Source organism: Quercus robur, chromosome 7 (assembly GCF_932294415.1).
Source record: "Quercus robur chromosome 7, dhQueRobu3.1, whole genome shotgun sequence".
Lineage (NCBI taxonomy): Eukaryota > Viridiplantae > Streptophyta > Magnoliopsida > Fagales > Fagaceae > Quercus > Quercus robur.
The window spans coordinates 46,323,128-46,343,303 of record NC_065540.1 but is presented as its reverse complement, the minus strand read 5'-3'; the positions used below and the strand labels follow the sequence as shown (position 1 = coordinate 46,343,303).

Below are 20,176 nucleotides of genomic sequence, written 5' to 3'. Positions count from 1 at the left end.
TTAAAAACTAAGAAAGCACAAAAGAAACAGGACACAGCCTAGACAGGTAACACCCATTACAATCATCCTCATAAACCTTAAGAGTGCTCACAGGCGGGCTCTCATAGGAAACAAAATCAGTTTCCTAGCTGATGCTCATACTAGCTAAACTGTCTGCACACCAGTTTGCTTCCCGGTAACAGTGCTTGAAAAGAATCCGGTGAAAACGAGAGATCAGCTATCTGCAGTCGTCCAAAATAGGGGATATAGCATTGTTTACATATTGATCATTACCAATAGCATCCACAATAGCCCTTGCATCCAGTTCAACGATGACAGAGACTATGTTGAGATTACAGCATAACATAAGACCCTCCCTTAGACCCCATAATTCAACTATAAAACTGTTTGTGACTCCTATACGTCTGGAGAAACCCCCAATCCAAAGCCCACAATCATTCCTATCACTCCCCCACAACCAGCCACACTCAGATTGCCACACACCGAGCCGTCTGTATTAAGCTTCATCCACCCAACCAGAGGCTTTTCCCAATGAATTCTCTGAACAGTTTTTTGGACCGATACTCTAGGAGAGGCAATGCAGTGCAAGAATTCAATGACTTGGTTAATAATAAGCGAATCCAATTGCGGGTTCAGCCTCTTCCTTTGAAAAACAAAATTATTTCTAGTTTTCCAGATGTTCCAAACAGCAAAAGGGAAACTAATTTTCCACGGCAACCTCATGGATACACTCGTAACAACCCCCATGTCCATAAGATTTCCATTCCAATGCAGCCAGTCCAGCAGCCCACTATCCCAAAAAAAACCCGATTTGCTTCAGTAATTCCCAACTTAGCCCACACTAGCTTAACCCAAGCACAGTCACGAAGGGCATGAAGAACTGATTCCGGAGCTTCTTGACAAATGGGGCTCAAATCTTCTACACAGACCCCTCTCTTCATTAGACAACTCTTAACCCCAATACTATTATGGGCACACATCCACAGAAAAGTTTTAATTCTAGGGAGGGTATTTGCTTTCCAGATCCAACCAACACTGAAATCCCCACACTCCCTATGCCCCATTGCAATACTATAGGCACTTTTCAAGTTAAAATTACCTTGAGGAGAATCAGCCCACGCAAGTTTATCCCTTCCCCTGCTTGTCATCGCAAAAGGAGTGGCTTGAATTAGCATCTTAACATCTGTTGGCAGCTCAAAAGATAGCCTATTCCAATCCCAACCTGTATCTCGTAAGAAATCTTTAACTACCAACTGATTAACTTCCCGAGGAAGTGGCCCTTAAATATAACTTCGGAGAGTACCCTTGTTCAACCAATTGCTATGCCACACATTTAAATTACTATCTCTGCCTACCAACCATCTACTCCCCTTATTGAAAATATCCATCCCCTTTTTCATTGTTGCCCAAATAGAAGAACAAAGAAGTTTATAGGGATTAGCAACACGCATTCTTCTACCAGAATAGTATTTTCTTCTTAAAAATTGAGCCCACAAAGCTTCTTCTTCAATATGAAATCTCCAATTAAGTTTCGCAAGGAGAGCAAGATTTCTTCCTTTGACAGATTGGAGCCCAAGATCCCCTTCCTCTGGTTTGGTAACCTTTTGCCAACCAATCCAATGCATTTTCTGTTTCTCCTCCGATGACCCCCAAAGAAAGTTTTGGTTGACCCTATCTATCCCATTCAATATTTTCCCAGGCAAATAAGAACATTGCATAACATACGAAGGGATAGTAGCCGATGAGGCTTGAATGAGGACTGTTCGACCAGCCAAAGACAACATGCTCGCTTTCCAACCAGACAGCTTTTGCTTAACTCTATCAAGAATAAAATTATAAGCCTGAGTTGACCTACCAGAATGCTTCAAAGGAAACGCCAAATATTTACCAAGAGATGGAGTGGATGCGAATCCAAGAATATCACTCAACGACTCCCTAGTGTCTCTGTCAACATTTGGAGAAAAATAAACTCTTGACTTAGTTTCACTAAGAGATTGCCCAGAGAGATTACAAAATTCATCAAGCACGTCCCTAATCGCAGAGCAGTTAATGTGATATGCTTTGGCAAACAACAAAATGTCATCAACAAAGAGAAGATGGGAGAAAGAAGGGCCACTTTGGGACGCCTTAACTGGCTGCCAGAGATTTGCATGGCATTTTCCTTCTATCAACTGCCCAAGGTAGTCCATGCACAGAATAAACAAATACGGGGACAAATGATCCCCTTGCCTTATCCCCCTGGAAGGGTAAATCGGATCAAGAGCCTCTCCATTAAATAAAATTGAAGTTGAGACCGAGGAGACACAACTCACTAACTTGTATAATGTTGTTTTGCTTTATTTATTTATTTATTTTTTTACTGAAATGATAGAATATCATGCTGTTCGCTATCTAGCCATGAAACTGAACAAAAGAAGATATAAAAAGGTGGGTTATTGACTCAAGAAGTAGAAGTAAAAAATTAAAAATCCAACAATAAGGCTCATTCTTGATGAAGGCTTATGACAATGGTTTTAAAAACCATAACAATCAAAAAATTGGAAATAGGTCTAATTTTTAATCTTTTTATTTATTTATCCGATTTTGAAGGTTTTTATCGTATTGGATTAGGGTTTAATTTCTGATTGAATTGACCAATCTGATTTTTAAAACTATGCTTATGATCCATATATTCCAAATATCTTGCAAAAAAGATCAAGCAAATTCACATATGAACAAAGGACTCTATAATGAAAAACTTATAAATTTCATATTCAAAAACATTTTAATTATAACATTGTTTTTGGATGGGTCATTCAGGTGGGCCTTATGCTCATCACTGTGGACCGGGTTTTAAGTTTAGCGGCGTCCAAATATCCAAAAGCCCAAATTCTTTGCTCCTCTTCACATACTACCCTCCACAGTCCACAGTCCATAGTCCTTCGTCTTCTTGCTTTCTCTCTTCCAAAGCTAAGCAAGCATCAATGTCAGACAACGAAGAGAGATGGGAATCCTTACCTGCTGAAATTCAACCCATATCAAATCCATAATAATCTGTACCTCATTCTCAAAAACATGGAAATCCCAAATCTAAAACCCAGCTTTCATTTCCACCCGTCTCCACCACACCCATAACAAAAGCAAAAACCTCCTCTTCTTCAGGTTGGCAAAAAAAAAGTGGATTTTTTTACTTATGATTTCATCACAAATGACAACAACAAAGAAGTTTACACAATACATAACGAAAATGATGATGACCCAGATGCTGATTTCAGTCAATTGTTAATGGGGCTCTGCATTGGGTTGCCGTCGAGACAAATTCTGATTAAAAATCTCATCTTTTTATTTTGGTGCTCGATATGGGGGATGAAGTGTTCCGCAAAATACTGCTGCCAGAACTTCCAGCTTATGGGAATTCCATTGCCTTGTTTTACCAGGAGTATGAAAGTCTCTGTCTCAATATGTGGGTGATGAAACAATATGGTGTTGTTTCCTCGTGGACCAATGCTTTGAGTTTAACTATGATCAGTGAAATTGTTTGCCTTACAAGAAAACACATACCGAAGCCAGTTGGCGTTACGAAGAATGGCAAGGTTGTGTTGGAAATGGATGGGGAGCTTGTGTTACTGGATCTTGAAACCCAAAAGTTTAAGGATCTTAGGCTTTTAGGATATGAGTATTATTTCGTTGACTCTTATGTTGAGAGTCTACTCAACATACTGAGGAAAACAGGTAAGATGCATATCATTCACTTTTTATATATATATATATATATATAAATTTGGCATATCGGTATGGTACTGTTCTATAAATTCTTATTATCGCTGATTGATTACCTTAATTAAGTGGCTTTATCTTGAGGATAAATAGCTTATCTAGGATAGATAAGTTGACTACATAGCATGTATACTAAAAATTGTTTGTTGTCCTCATTTCAAATTTTCTTTAATATAATCGTTTATTACTTACTTATAAAAGAAAGTGGTCAATGTTGGTTATCTACTTTGAGCGATCTTATTTATCAAGCAAAGTTCAAGTTTCCTGCCACTTATAATTTACAATTTTAGATTGATAGGCTCAACTGTTTCTTTGCTGGCAATTTTATTCTAACCTCTTTTAACTTCATGTTTTAATATTGATAATAAATGTTCTTCATGCTCTCCTTGTATTATTTATTTAAAAAGTTTCTCATTTTGTCAACATTGATTGGTTTATGCTAAAGGTTTTGCTTGTACATTTTAAATCTTCTATTGCCTTAGATGTTTTTCTACTTACTGAAAACATTTCCATAGAACCATGTTTATTGATAAGCAGCTTACTACACAGTATTACTTGCTTGGTTGGTTAAGAAATATGAATTAAAAATGTCCAGTTTATACTCCTCTTCCAGATTTATTTTGTTATCCTTCCTTCGCATGACTTACATTGTGGTTTTTTAGTGCCAATATAGTACTTATGTTTAGATGCATTGTTTTGTTGACTCCTTTGCACTCTGATTTTTTTTTTCCCTTTTCCCTCTCTCAATCTGTTGTGAATGAGTTAGTATTTTCTATTGCACAATTGAGTGAATTAGAAGCGAAAGGCCAGCGCTAGTTGATACAATAAAGAGAAAAACCAGGTAAATAGAAGACATCCACTTAAAACTTCCATACTTACAAAGAAATATAACTTGATTCTCACAAAATCTAGTTTAAAACTAAAACCCCATTTCTATGTTACTCTATGTAACACTATGAACAAAGGACGATAAGAACTAGATTGATCAAGATTGATGATAATGTCTACATGATGTAAGAAAATATTTACTCTTTACTTTAGCTACAATGGCCTCGAGGGTAACTGCAAATAGTCTATGACAAACATTTGTAATTCTAGGGTAACTACACCAGTAAATTGATAAATACTGTAAATTCTGTTTGTATTTTGCACATTTGTTCAAATCTTGTAAGTAGTTATGAATAATATACTGCTTAAATTTTCTGATTTTATGATACTTGCTAATGAGGGCACTTCCAACACCGTCGACGCGTAAGTTTATGGAAGTTCCTTTTCTAGTGTTCTCATCAAGGGCTTTGGTGTGAATTATTGCTTAAGTATAATGTTAGTTTGGTTTTGCCATTCCTTACCACAAACTTAGCTATTGTGGACTAGCATTTGGCCTTAGTTGAACTGGATTTTTGTTACTAATAATAGTGGCTCAAGGCCCATTTTGACGAAGTTTTCGTCATTTTATGGAATTTGGGAATTGGCAACTGAAAACTCTGAGATATTTTTTGTTTGTTCATTGACTTGAGAAAGAAACTGGGATTTCACTATCCTTATTTGAGACTTGGTTCATAAAGCTCGGGTGATGGTTGCCAGCTCAAGCAATTCAACTGATTTTTATGAGGACTCTTATATCCTGGATCCTTAAATTTCCTCATGGATGTGATAAGTTTGTGTCAATTTCTGTTGGTCCTTTGGCTTAGATTTTTCTATGTGGTGGACTAACAAGTTTTGTTGCTAGTGGCAAATAACTTATTTCAATTGATGTTAATTAGTTGAATTGCTAAGGGACCAAATAGGACACATAACACGTTTAACAATCTGCTTACATGCTGATTACTTTGCTTGTCTGAACACTTGATTGGTTCCCATTTGGAAGATTACGCTTTTAAAGCATCAGTATAAACTGCTTAGCTTGTCAAGGGTGAATGCCCCTGGATTACCTAACAATTGGTTCTGGAGGGCGAGGTCAGTTGCTTGTAGGTTTTATCGGTTAGAGGCAAGTCCAGTGGGCTCTTCTTTAGAAAGGTTCCCTACGTTATGGGGGACAAAAAGCATAAGTAGAGTTGTGCCTCTTGCTAAATCATTTGAGTAGGCCAGTCGGAAATGTATGAATATGTCATTAACAATATAAAGGGACTTTCTGTCTTTCATTTCGATGTTAGAGTTTCTTTCTTTCTTTCTTTCTTTTCTTTTCCCTATAAATCTTTAGTTTACATTAGTATGAAATTTGGAAGTCAAATAGACTGCTGATATATGTGAATGTGAGTCTTTGTGCATGTTTGTTTATATATATATATATATATATATCCTTGTCTCTGGCCTTATTGGAGGGACAATTTCAAGGTATTATTAAATGAGTAACCCTGTGTTAGCTCTTCTTAAAGTGGAAAAAGTTGATAGACCTAGTAAGTATTTGGGTCTAACTTAGATATGGGTCAGAAAATGACAGCTTTTTAAATCTGTAGTTGCAAAGTAGCTTAAAAGCCACAGTGATGGAAGGCAAAATTGTTGTCTCACTCTCAGGAAGATAGTAAAATTTCTAATCATAACTGTTATGAGCTCATTGCCTTTTTACTCTTTTTCATGCTTTACATTGTGTTTGGTAAAGCAAAAGGGGAGGAAGGGAAGGGAAAGGGGAAGGGGGGAAGAGAGGAGAGAGGAGAGGGAAGAGAAAAGATAAAGTTTTTCCTTTCCCTTGTTTGGTTTGTAAGGGAAAATTGGAGGGAAACACAACTTATTGATGGGTCCCACCATAAGTACTCTCTCATTTTCCTCCCAATTTGGGAGGAAAGAATGTGGTGGGCTATGGAGGAATTTGTTTCCTTCATTTTCCTTTCCTTCACACCAATCCCTCCTAACCAAAGAAAGGATTTTATTTCCTTTCCTTCCCTTTCTTTTCTTTTCTTCCCAAATCCTTCCTAACCAAACAAAGCGTTAAAGTGCATGATGCAATTTGTATTGATAGAATGATTTGGAATCTTTTCTGAGGACATGATGTAAGGATCAGGAAAATTCATATAATAAACTGGAATTTTAGCTGCTCATCTAAAAAAAGTTTTGGTAGCAAAGCGGTTCTGGGGAGTTATTTCCAATTCAAATTTTTTGTTTTCTAAGGTGTTAATGGATAATTATTGTAAGAAGGAAAGAATCTTTAGTGTTAGGGTTAAGCCTTGTCCTTTCTTTAGAAATTCAGCTTTGGCTGAACCTAAAAGGTGAGGCCGTGGGTTGCGAATGAGCTCCCGCTCAACTGGTTTTTCCTCCCCTTAGAAGTGCTAGTTGGAGTGTGGGGTAATGGGTTCAACACTCATTGTGTGCATGTGTAACTCACTAATAAAAATAAATAAATAAAGCTACCAATGCATTTCATGGATTTTCATTTTGTTCTTTCTATATACTTGGCATTGATCATATCGTACATTAGGTATGAATATATACTGTTTGATATGGAGCTGTTCTATTAACTTCTTTTTCTTTTTTTGTTTTTCCTGATTGATTGACTTACTTAGGTGGCTTTATCTTTAAAAAAATTAATTCATCTAGGCTGTGGTTACTGTCGATTATATTATGGCAATAGTTGACTACATAGCATTGTATACTTAAAATATTTTGCCTGCCCTCATTTCAAATTTTCTTCAATATAATCATTTACTACTTATATAGTGAAAGAGGTGGTCAGTATTGGTTATCTACTTTGAGCAAGCTTATTTATCAAGCCCAGTTCATGTTTCCTGCCACTTATGATTTACAATGTATAGATAGATGCAGGGGTGGAGCTGCACTTAGCAATGTATGTATATTTTGCAATTGTTTAAAATATTAGACCTTAAAATCAATATTTGGCCCCTCCAAAAAATAAGAGCTGGCCTCTGCAAAAAAGAATTGAACAACTAATTGTTGGGTTCCAAAAAATAGTTGTTAAGAACAACAAACTATCCACCTTGTAACATAAATAGTTGTTACTTTCAAATTTTTAGTTTTTTCCTCTCTTAATCGGTAAGTTTTGTTTGTTGAGTTTAGATAGTAAGTTTTTAATAAAATAAATTTCTCTTAGAGTTATTTTATTTGAGACTAAGTCTTTTTGCTATTTTTGTTAAGTTTCAAATTGTTTGTCAATACTTAATTAGTTAGTCACAAAGCATCAAATGAAAAAAAAAAAAAAAAAACCTACACTGAGGATATGTAATGTTAGGGAGTGACAATACTTAAAAAGCAATTTTCTCTTGGACACACACACATATAATTTTTATATTTAATTTTCAATTTGGGACGAAGTCTTTTATTGTTATTGTTGTTAAGTTTCCAATTGTTTTTCAATGCTTAATCTAGACTAAACATGTTGAATGAAAAAAAAGTAGAGGGTAATTTAATGTTAGGGGGTAAAAATGTAGCTGTGTAAATATATGTATGAATATGTAATTTGGCTCCTTCAAACGAAAAATCCTGTTTACGCCCCTGGATAGATGTGCTCAAAATTTTCTTTGTTGGCAATTTTATGGTAACCTCTTTTAGCTTCATGTTTTCACACTCATACTAAATGTTCTTCATGATCTCCTTGTATTATTTATTTAAAAAGTTTCTCATTTTGTTGACTGGCAACTGTTATATGTTTATGCTAAAGATTTTGCTTGTACCTTTTAAATCTTCTATTGCCGTATATTCCTATTTTCTTATTGGAAAACATTCCCATTGGGCCCTGTTCATTGAGAAGCGGGTCTCTAGCAAGTATTGCTTGCTTTTGGGTGATGGAATTGAAGATGAACTGTTTGTACTCTTCTTCGGAAACTATTTTGTTATCTTTCCTTCCTTAGCATGATTTGTGTAAAAATTTTTTGTCCCAATAAAATGGTTATGCTTAGATGTATTGTTTTGTTGATGCCATTTAATTTCATTTTTTTAAAAAATATTATTTTGCCTCTCTTTAATTTCCTGTGAATGAGTTTGGAAACACCAATTATGCTGGCCTTAAAATCTTTTTTTTTTTTTTTTTTTTGGAGGGTGGGGGGTTGAAGCCACAAGGATGTTTTATGCCACAATTCTTGTAACCATTTTCATGAAACCCCCTGTTCCATTTGTCCAAACATGATATATTACAGCTGCTTAAGCCATTCTAGTAACATTAGAAATAAACTTACCTTTGAATTTTTTTACCTTTTAAACCTGTCTAGTTCCATAGTACCTTGGACATATCACAAGTGATACCCTTATTATATATATAATATATCTATCTCTACTGATTTTCCATTTTAACTCAGTGCATGGAATTAAAAACCTGATGTTATTGGATCGAAGTCAAAAGGAAATTAGTAATAATAAGGGTAAGTGTATTAAGAAAGAAAAGGAAGCTGGGTATTTTCATGACAACGTATTGATTACAACCAATAGTGCTCTCCTCTGAAGTTATGCTAGAACTGAACAATACTGTGAAATGCTTAAGAGATACATGTACATATTGAAAATTCTATGTACCTCAATATGTGGTGGAAGATGGTAAGCTTGATTGAACGTAAATACATAATGAAAAAAAGAGGAGTTTTCAGGATCTTTGTAAATTTTTTTTTTTTTTTTTTACTATTTTTATTTCTAAAATTTCCAAGATAAGTAATACAAAAGAGGCTTTTTCTTTTTCTATTTTTACATAGGCATATAATGAGGGAGGGGGATTGGGCTTTGAATCAAAGGAAGCCATCACCAATAGGCTATCATTTGAACTCCATGCAAGTGAGGTTTTTACTTTTTAAACATAAAACAATTGATGCCAACTGCCAACGAACAACATACTATCAACGCTGTTAGACGTAATTGAGATGGATTAAGTCCATGAGGATGAGAAAGGGAGGATCATCTATAATGATGAGAGACCTTTTAAAGTCTAGAACAGATCATTAATGTCAATGACACATAAGAATAGAATAGGGAATGTCTTAACTCTTGGGACACTCTTTAGCCGGACCAAAATGTACCAAATGTAAAAATTAATCTTTTGGTATAGTATATTTTTTTGGACAACTCTATTCAATATCTTGTTACCACAAAATGTAAATTTTGACAAATCTATTATTGAATTATATTTTCTTCTTATATCTTTCATACTTATAAAATTTTTAGAAAATCAAATATCAATAGTTTTCTCATTAATTAAATGTTTACATTTCAATATTTGTAGTATAAAATTATGCATAAAAAATAAGTTCATGGATTAAATAGTAAATAATATTTGATTGAAATAAAATTTGACATGATTGTTAAGAACATAAAAAATATGTAATCCAATAGTTAGATTTTTAAAATAGGTAGTCATTTAAACTTTTTAAGTAAGTATTGTATCAATTAATTACAACTAATTTGTATCTAAACTTTATTTATTTATTGAATAATGCTTGTGCCACAACTCGCCCACATGACGAATTGTGAGTGGTAGAAAGGTGACTCTACATGGACCCACTATCACTTCTCTACTACTCATAACCTGCCACGTGGACGAATTGTGACACAAATTGTGTTATTTTATGACACTAGCACAACTCTTATTTATTTGTTAAGAATACAAAGAAAGAGAGTAAGAACAGGGAGTGGCATAATATATGTAATTTATTTATTTATATACTAGCTTTTTTTTTTTGGAAAAAAAAAATCCATAAAATATCCAAATCACGTTTTCCACGAATTTTTTTATTTATTTAAAAAGAAGTCCAAACGTTGTCTGATTCTTTAAAATGTACTGTACACTCTAAAAAGAAGTCCAAACGTTCAGTCCACAGCCTTCGTCCCTCTTGCCTACTCTCCACTCCTTTGCTCTGTGAAAGCAGCAATGTCAGACAACGAGGAGAGATGGGATTCTTTACCTGATGAGATTCTAACCCATGTTTTCCTAAGCCTACCTATCAAATCCATCATTATCTGCACCTCAGTCTCAAAAACTTGGAACTCTCTAATTCAAAACTCCACTTTCATTTCCACCCATCTCCACCACTCCTACACCAACACCAACAACAACAACAACCACAACCTCCTCCTCTTCAAATTGGTCACACAACCAGTTAATCCTGAATCCACAGCTAACAACAAAGAAGTCTACTTATTGTATAAAGAAGATGATGATGATGGTTTCACTGAAGAAGTCACCAGGTTTGAACACAGTAGTCATATATTCCGTGTGGTGGGTACTTGCAACGGCCTGCTCTGCCTTTCCGATGATATATTCGATTTCAACACTGACAGGTTTTTTCTGTGGAACCCATGTGTTAGAAAGTTTCTCCAACTTCCTCATCCCAATGTCAGGTGCGCTACGCACATTGACGCTGACTTCTACGCCTCTATTGGTTTTGGATTTGATCCCACAACTAATGATTATAAAGTGGTGAGGCTTTTGACCTTTGCCTGCACAAACCCGAGAACCGAGGTTGAGATTCACTCACTCTCCACTGGTGAATGGAGAATGCTTAGCTCTGGTTTGGTTCCCCAATGCGCCTTAGGCCCTCGTCAGCCGCGGGCGTTTCTCAATGGGGCTCTGCATTGGGTTGCTTTCAGGGCTGTTAATGTTAACAAAGCACATCATTTTGTTTTGGTGTTTGATTTGGGGGATGAGGTCTTCCGCGAGATACTGCTGCCAGAAGAACTTCCACCTTACACCCATGACGGTTTTCTGTGTGCTTATGTTTCCATATATGGGAATTCCATTGCCTTGTTTCATGAAGACTATAGTAGTTTTCATCTCAATATATGGGTGATGAAACACTATGGTGTTGTTTCCTCATGGACCAAAGCTTTAAGTTTACCTATGACTTATCAAGGTGGCTTTGCTGTAACAAACTACATACCAAAGGCAGTAGGTTTTACCAGGAATGGCAGGATTGTTTTGGAAATGAATGGAGGACACCTTATGTCACAGGATCTTAAGACCCAAGAGATTAAGGATCTTAGGCTTATTGGATATAATTATAATTTTGTTGACGCTTATGTTGAGAGTCTAGTTTTGCTTGACAAAGCTGCTAACGGTGCAATCACATACTGAGGAGCATAGGTAAGATGAATTTCAGGCCTGTTTTTTTAAATTGATCTCTTTGTACTAATTCATTTGTTCTTTATATAAGATATGAATATATACTGCTCAACATGGCACTACTCTACATATTCTTATTATTGATTACTTTAATTAAGTATCTTTTTCTTTAGGATAAATAGTTTATCAAGGATAGTTGAGTACATAGCCTGTAAACTTAAAATTCTTTGTCCTCATTTCAATTTTTCTTTAAAATGAATCATTTATTACCTTTATAATAAAACAAGTGGTCAGTGTTGGTTATAAACTTTTAGCAAGCTTTTTTATCTAGAGAAGTTCATGTTTCCTGCCACTTATGATTTACAATGCATATACATAGAAGAGCTCAAACTTTTCTTTGCTGGGAATTTTATGGTGACAGTTGACTGCTTTTAACTTCATGCTATCACACTCATACTAATTGTTCTTAATGATCTTGTTGTATTATTCATTTAAAAAGTTTCTCATTATGTCAACTTTGATTAGTGGTGGTGGTGAAGCGAATCATTCTGCTCACTCTATACGAATAGATCACTTCTATGAGTAGCCATTCCTTCTCAAGTTTGTTAGATTAAGTTGACTGCTGTACTTTTCTTTTGTTTGATGCCCTGCTAGTACACTTCCTGTGTACTGTGATGTTATCACTCTATTTTCTTTCTTCATATTAATAAAGCTGATTACTATTAAAAAAAAAACTTTGATCTGTAATCTGTTTATGCTAAAATTTTTCTTGTAAATTTTTAAATCTTCTATTGCCTTAGATACATATCTTCTTACTGTAAAACATTCCCATAAGCAATGTTCATTGAGAAAGCAGCCTTCCAGCAAGTATTGCTTGCTTTGAGTGATTAAGAATTGAAATGACCAGTTTATACTCCTCTTTAGGCACTATTTTGTTATCTTTCCTTAGCATGATTTGCATTAATTTTTTTAGTCCCAATAACGCAGTTATGTTAAGATGTATTGTTTTGTTGATTCCATTTCTATTACACAATTGTTCTAAGTAGAAGCAAAAGCTAACACAAGTGGAAACAATAAAGAGAAAACTAAGAAAATAGAAGACATCAACTTAAAACTACCATACTCAGAGGCAGCAATAGGCATGGGGAGCCTTTTCTTGTAGACATCTTTTCATACTACACCAATGAGATAAAGATGGAAATCAATCCAAAATCCTAACACAACTCCCCAAAAAAATATACCAAGAAGCTAAGCTAACAACTCTTTCTTGGTACTGTATAATGCTGAAAATTATTTCATCTTATAATGTGCTAATGTTCTTAGATTGTTCTTTATGTGAAAGTTATCTTTTTGAGGATGTTTAAAATTTGTCTCAAGTAATTTAATAAAGAGGAAATTGGTGTTATGTGTGAAAATAGTAGATGAGTGATCAATTATTGTTGAGGAAGGGACAGCACACTACAAATAAGTCACATTGAACACTCAGGAACATATATTTTTTTCTCAAATACCCTTAGCTAACAGACAACAGCTAGGGATGTATTAATGAGAGTATGTTGATGGATGATACAAACATTAATTCATAAAGTGTTTTGTGGTGTCTTTGGCTATACTTTCAAATGTTTTGTTTGGTTGTAAAGTATAGTTGATGTTATATTGTAATTGTGTTCTTTTTTTACATGAGTTTTGTGATAAAGTACTGTCTAATTTTCTTTTGGAACTCATTGTCTTGTATTTACAATTGCCCTTTATTGAGTAATTAGATATCTTATTATTATAAAATTGCTATCATGGGAATCTTGTTTTATGCCACCATTCTGTTACCATTTTTGCGAAGCTCTCTTAACCAATCATTTGGAACATGATATATTACAGTTGCTTAAATCATTCTAGTATTTTTTTTTTTTTGTTAATAAACTCTTACCTTTGATTTTTTTCCTCCCTTAAACCAATATAGTTCCAAGTGCATATACCTGCAGGTCGACATTTGAACTCATACCTAATACCTTTGAAATATCACACTCGAAAGACAAGTGATACCCTGATTATGTTTATTTTTGTCTAGTGAGGAGCTTATTCCTAATAGCCAGCAAGCTGTATAAATAACAATACTTTGCAACAGACTAAGCATACTAAATAAGATCTCATACCAATCCTCCATAGGCAACCTGTCTAATTGCTTTCCATGTTTATGTACTTTGTAGACCTCCTTGCCTTTCCAGGTTTCCAATTCGCTATGTTCATAATTAGCATTTAGTTGAACATTGCATGTATGGACCCTTTTATTTTATTTTTATTCTCAAAAAAAGCATTTATATCATCAAGAGTCACGTATGAGCTCCAAATCACCATGTCACCTGAACTTGTTGGCCAAGACCAATTTTCTCCTTGGATGATGCGTAAACCTTTGTATGTCTAGGTGTTGCAGGTTCACATCCATACTCATCAAGGACCATAAGTTTGCAATATTGGTACCTGAAGGTGCCATCTATCATACCATATGCCTTCCATTGGTTTTCCCTTTTCCCTTCTTTGTTATATGGAATATTTTAGTTTTCTAGTTGTTGATGAGGTCATTCTTACAGTGAGTGCTTTGAGTGTTTATATTTGTCTTCAAGTTACAACATTTGTTCTAATGTTTTTTGTAAAGATATATAAGCACTCATTGAGTTTGATAGTTTTTCTATGCAAGCATTCACGAAGTTTTGCCTCCATTGTAGCTCACTAATAATATATTACCTTATTTGGAAGGGAAAATTATTGAAGTTCATTGATAGTAAGCTTCTTTTTAGCCTTTTATTTTTTTAATTGAAAACATGTTGATGAACAAAGCAATCCTAGGTTCATAAGAGTTATTTTTGTTTGTAGCAATATGACCTGTGATAATTTTATTGTTGCTTGGCAAGAAGTTGTTCAGCCTGTGGTTTTTGCATGTATTTTTCTTGTTATTGAGATGCTAACTTTTGCATCTAGTTTCTTTTACTTTCCCCTATTTAGGTTGTTTATTTTCCATCTAAAATTTCCTGGTTTAGAGGCAACAATAGGCTGTACGCATGGGAAGCCTTTCATTACTAGACTAACCTCTAATCCCATACGAACATGGCATAGGTGGAACTCAATCCAAAATCCTAACACAACTCACAAAAGAACATACCAAGAGGCTAACTTTTTCTTTGTGACATTTAATGCTGAAATTTATTTAATCTTAAATGTGCTAATGTTCTTAGTTTGTTCTTTAGATCAAAGTTATCTTGTAGAGGATGGTTAAAGGTTTCTTTTAAGCAATTTAAGAAAGAGGACATTGGTATTTCCCACAAAGTCATCTAGGATTCAATTCCCCTCACTCGTATTGTTGTGACTATCAAAAGGAGGAAATTGGTGTTATGAATGAAAATTATTGTTGAGGAAGGGATAGTACCCTGAAAATAAGACAGATTGATCACTCAGGGATGTTTTTTTATTTTTTATTTTTTAAAACAACCTTAACTAACAGCCATAGATGTATTACTAAATCATGTTGATAGGTGATACAAACGATAACTCATAATAGTGTTTTTTGGTATTCTGGTTGGATTCTGCTTTACTTTCAAATGTTTTGTTTTAGTTGTAAAGAACAATTGATATCATATTGTATTTGCTTTCTTTGGTTTGCTATGAATAATATGCAATATTTCTATTCTATTATTTTATTTTGAAACACGGTGTCTTCTCTTTACAATTGCCCTTTGTTGAGTAGTGAGATATCCTCTTACTATATAATTGCTAGCATTGGAATATTCCCCATTGCCTTGATGCACATGTTCATTTGGTAAAGGGTTGGAGCCTTGGAGTACTTATTTTGTACATTTTGAAAAACCAGAAATATTGGTTTAGGGTTTTTTCTATGTAGTTAATACACTAACTTTCAACTTCTGGTGTTAAATTACAAAAAACAAGAATGCATTTACAGTTATTAAATTCTTGCAGGGCCTCATGAATCAAGGTTGGTGATGAGCTCTAAATGAGTAACAGACATTAACTCAGCAAAATAAAAGAATGAACAAAGCTTTTTGATGGTATCTTGTTTCTTAGTATTGAATTAGCTTATTATGCTGGAATGGATTGTAGTTTTATGTTACACTCCTTTTGTGGCTACACCATTCTTATATAAGTATTTTTTAATGATTTGCATTTTGGTTTCAATGTATTACAAAAATGATTAAGCATTAAATTTTATTTTGTTTGCCATGCTTGCATTGTGATAAAGATGCTCACCAATGTAGTTTGTTTAAACAAGGCTATACTGCCCAGTTGGGTTAAATTTCTTCTTACTCAGTCAACTAGATAGCTGTTATACTTGTCTAATAGGTCTAAAGGTCTCTATTGGTAAGAAGTTAAAAGCGAGAAAGAGCAGGGGGCAGGAGAGAGAGACAATTGAATATTACATATTACCATCTAATTATTTTCTTTTAGGGTGAAATGAACATGGTGTTAGACTGTTATAACTAAAATCAAACGTAGTTCAAAAATTTACTAGCCTTTTCATTTCTTCTCTTTGAGGGTGAACTGAACATGGTGTTAGGCTGTTAGGGAATTTACTTGGTACATTTATACTTGCTACAAGTGGATGTGACCCAAGAAAAAATCAAATGCATAGAAAAATAGAATACCCTAGACTGTGCATAACTTTGCAAGTTGTAGTCATAATATGACTGAAATGTAAAATCTATATATTTGCAAAAATGATGACATGAATTTGAATATATTTATTTTTTGTTTCTCTATTACAAGGTGCTATTGGGAGATTATTGTTGCAAAATGGGATATTTCTTTCTCTTTAAAATGCTGCAGGTGAGAATATTTTTCTAATTTCAATTTAAAGCTTCAATCCATTTAATTGCCGATAATGAACAATGTCTTGCATTAGCAATGTTAAATCCATTCTAAGTATAATGTTTTGGGAAATTAAAATATATGAGAAGCCCAATTTCTCCAATCTCTTCATTATGGTGTACCACAATGAAAGATTTTAAATTGTCTATATGCTTTGTTCTTGCATAGAAGCTTGATTAGCAAGCTAACATTGTGATTATACTGAATTCTATTACATGTAGAAGGAATTGTACGTCATACAACCTTGTGTGCATAGTGGAGCCTGTTAAACTACCGATTCTTCCAAAAGTTTAAGCTGTTAGGAGATAGTGAATTTAATCATTTAACCATAAATCTAACACTCCTCCTCACTTGTGAGCCTAAACTTCCCCTTAATAAGTAAGAGTCCAATAAGTGGGAATTTAACATTTTAAATGGGAGGTAGAGAAAAGCCAGAGATCGAACTCAGGATCTCCTGTTCTGATACCATGTTAAATTACCGATTCTTCCAAAAGTTTAAGCGGTTAGGAAATGGTGAATTTAATCACTTAACCATGAATCTAACAGAGCCAATCAGCAAATTTTTCCTTCAATTCACACTCATCTAATGATGTTGTGGCTTGAAACATTGTAGCTTATCAATTCAGCAACAGTTCAATTTGATAGTTTGAATTGATAGCCCATTATCTGATTATTGTAAAATCATTTTTTACTTTTTTTGGTATTCTGGTGCACCTTGTAACAAACTGATAAGCATGGTAGTATCTGATTTGTGCCAAATAACCTCTGCATGTAATTCATGTAAATACAGTCTCATTCAGCATAAAATGTTCATGGAAGATCCTTTAAAACGAGAAGACAAGTACAGGTGTCAAAGTCTGAAATGCAATTTGTTTAGCATAATACTTGAAAAAAAATACCACATACCACCTAACAGGAAAATGGAAATATAATATGCAAAAGCCTTTTGAGACTGTCTCAAAAGTGTAGTCAAAACAATTCAAGTGGAAGGAACTGCAGCAAGCCGATACAAAGTGTAGGTCATTTTGGTTTTAAGTGATATCAGAGCTTAAGATTCAACGAAAAATGAATTATGAAATAGGATTGGTGTAGTCCATCACACATAGTTGGGATATAAAGTTTCATGTTAGTTATGTTGTTAGCAAAGATTTTTTGAAAACATAGTATCCACTATCTCATATATTATAAGATGACTTTAATAGAGCCACTGGATAACATATAAAGGTTGAGAAATGCTTTTGGCCTCTGCGGTCAATATCAATCACTTTGCAATGTCTTGGAATATTGTTGACCATTGATAAAAAGAGAAAAGGGGGGGAGGGGCTATTGTGTAATAATTATAGTATTTAATCTTCCCAGGCAATTAAGTGAAAAAGTATCTGCATAGTAGGAGCAATTTTGGCCAAGTTTCAATGGCGTCACCCTTTTAGTTGTTCTTTAACTCACCTTCTACCTTGTACTCGTAAAGTGAGGAGGTGACAATTGCAGTAGAAGCTTAAAAGGTTTCATATTTTAATAAGCCCTTGTACTTTTTTTTTATTTTTTTGGTTAAGTGAAAATGAAAATAGTAAATAAGATTTATAAGTGCCAAACCCCAAATCCTTTTTAAAATGAAGTGATTATTTTCTAATAAGGTATAGTTGATACAATGGGTCCGTTTGGATTGAGCTTATTTTTGCTGAAACTGAAAACTGAAACTGAAAACACTGTAGCGAAATAATTTTTAAATGTGTAAATAGTGCTGTGGGACCCATTTTTAATGAAAAAGTTGCTAAAAAGTGTAATTTGTGGGTCCATGAACAGTGCATCTGAGCACTGTTCATGGAAAATCTGGTCAACAACTGCGGCTTGGAAAAAAAAAAAAAGAAAAAAAAGGAAAACGCAGAAATAGTGAACGTGGACGCGCAAACGCGCAATCCAAACACAGTCAATATACTAGATTTTCTAAATTAAGTTATTTATATTTAATATTTGAAAATGTTTTTTTTTCTAAGAATTAAAAAAAAATTAACAAAACCTCATAGTTCAACATCTAAATCAATAATATTAACAAAAATAAAATGACTTACCAACTAACGCTTTCTAAGTGTGACTTTGCTTAATTAGTAGAAAAAAAATTCCAAAGCCAAAGTTTATCTAGAAAAATCAATCACCTAAATAATTGAACAAAACAGCAAGATTTTGAAACTTGGATCATTCAATGAATCGTAAAATAGAGAGGTTTAAGGTTTTTAAGGTTAGATCGAGGTCAAACCAAGATTGAACCATAATGACATCATAATTAATTTTATGTTTATTTTAAATATAAATAAATATATTAAATTAGTAAAAAATGAAGAAAAAAAAGAAGAAGACTAAAATAGTCCAAATAAATATAGAGTTTTATCTTTCAAATATATTTTTTATATCATAACTTTCATAAGATAAATAAAAAATATGAAATCCTTAGCAAACATAATAAACAAAACATATAACAATATCATAATTGATTGAGAAATAATATGTTCACAACATTTTCACAATATTTTTACAACAAATTGTAAGTGGCAGGTTGTTACTAGTTATTATTGTTGGAGCAAAAAAGTAACTTAGTATTAGTTTCAAATTTGAACGAATAATAACTAACCACTGTGATTTGTTGTAAAAATATTGTAAAAATGTTATAGATATAACATCTTTCAAATAAATATATAAATATTATATATTTTTATATAAATATATATAATATTTTACACTATATATAAATGTGCAATCAAATGATTATTACAATATCAACCAATAATTATTTTGCGAAAAAAATGTAGTTGATTTATCAAAACTACTATTGAAGTAAACAAATAATAAACTATTGCTATCAAATTTAAATCTAACATAAAATGTTACTAAAATATTAAAAAGCTGACGTGGTACACAAATATCAACAAAACTGATAATTAAATATAACAAATATTGTTTTTCAAAAAAAAAAAGTATATATATATATATATAACAAATATTAAGGGAAATCTAATTTTTTGTGGTCTTTGATGGAGTGTGGTACACAAAGTGGCCGGCGTCATTTCCTAAGCTAGAAAGTGGAAACTACTTTTACCAAATAGATAGATAGGCTTCAAGTCTTCAACAAACAAATGACTGAATGAAATGAGAGTTCTCAGCAAAAAAACAAGAACAGTCAGAGAAATAGAGATCCCAGCGCCATTGCTCACTGGTCGTCGACGGGAGGCTGCAGAAGACAAGGACTGAAGCTGTGACTGGTGTCGAACGACTTGTACGTGGAGGCAAACTTTTGAGTTATTACACTCTGGACACTACGGCTGTGTAAGAGCAAATTTTAGTTTTTTCTTTTTCTATTTGGAGGGATCTTGTAAAAGGATTTTTTTTTTTTTTTTTTTGGAAAAGATTATTGAGTCTTCTTTTGCCATTTGGGATTTTCTTAACAATGGCGATAATAGGTACTGTAATTAACAAGGTTTTTTATTTTTTTTTGCTTTTTTAAGTTCTGATCTGAACTGGAGAATCGTTTACAGTTTTTAAATAGGGCGGTTCAACCGCGATTCA

At 33.6% G+C, this 20,176-nt stretch overlaps 1 protein-coding gene across 2 annotated transcripts in view; it reads left to right on the top strand.

The window, feature by feature from the left end:
- Window positions 1-20,176, top strand: part of LOC126693686 (receptor-like protein 7) — a 98,106-nt gene that overhangs the window by 71,691 nt on the left and 6,239 nt on the right. The window lies entirely within an intron of this gene.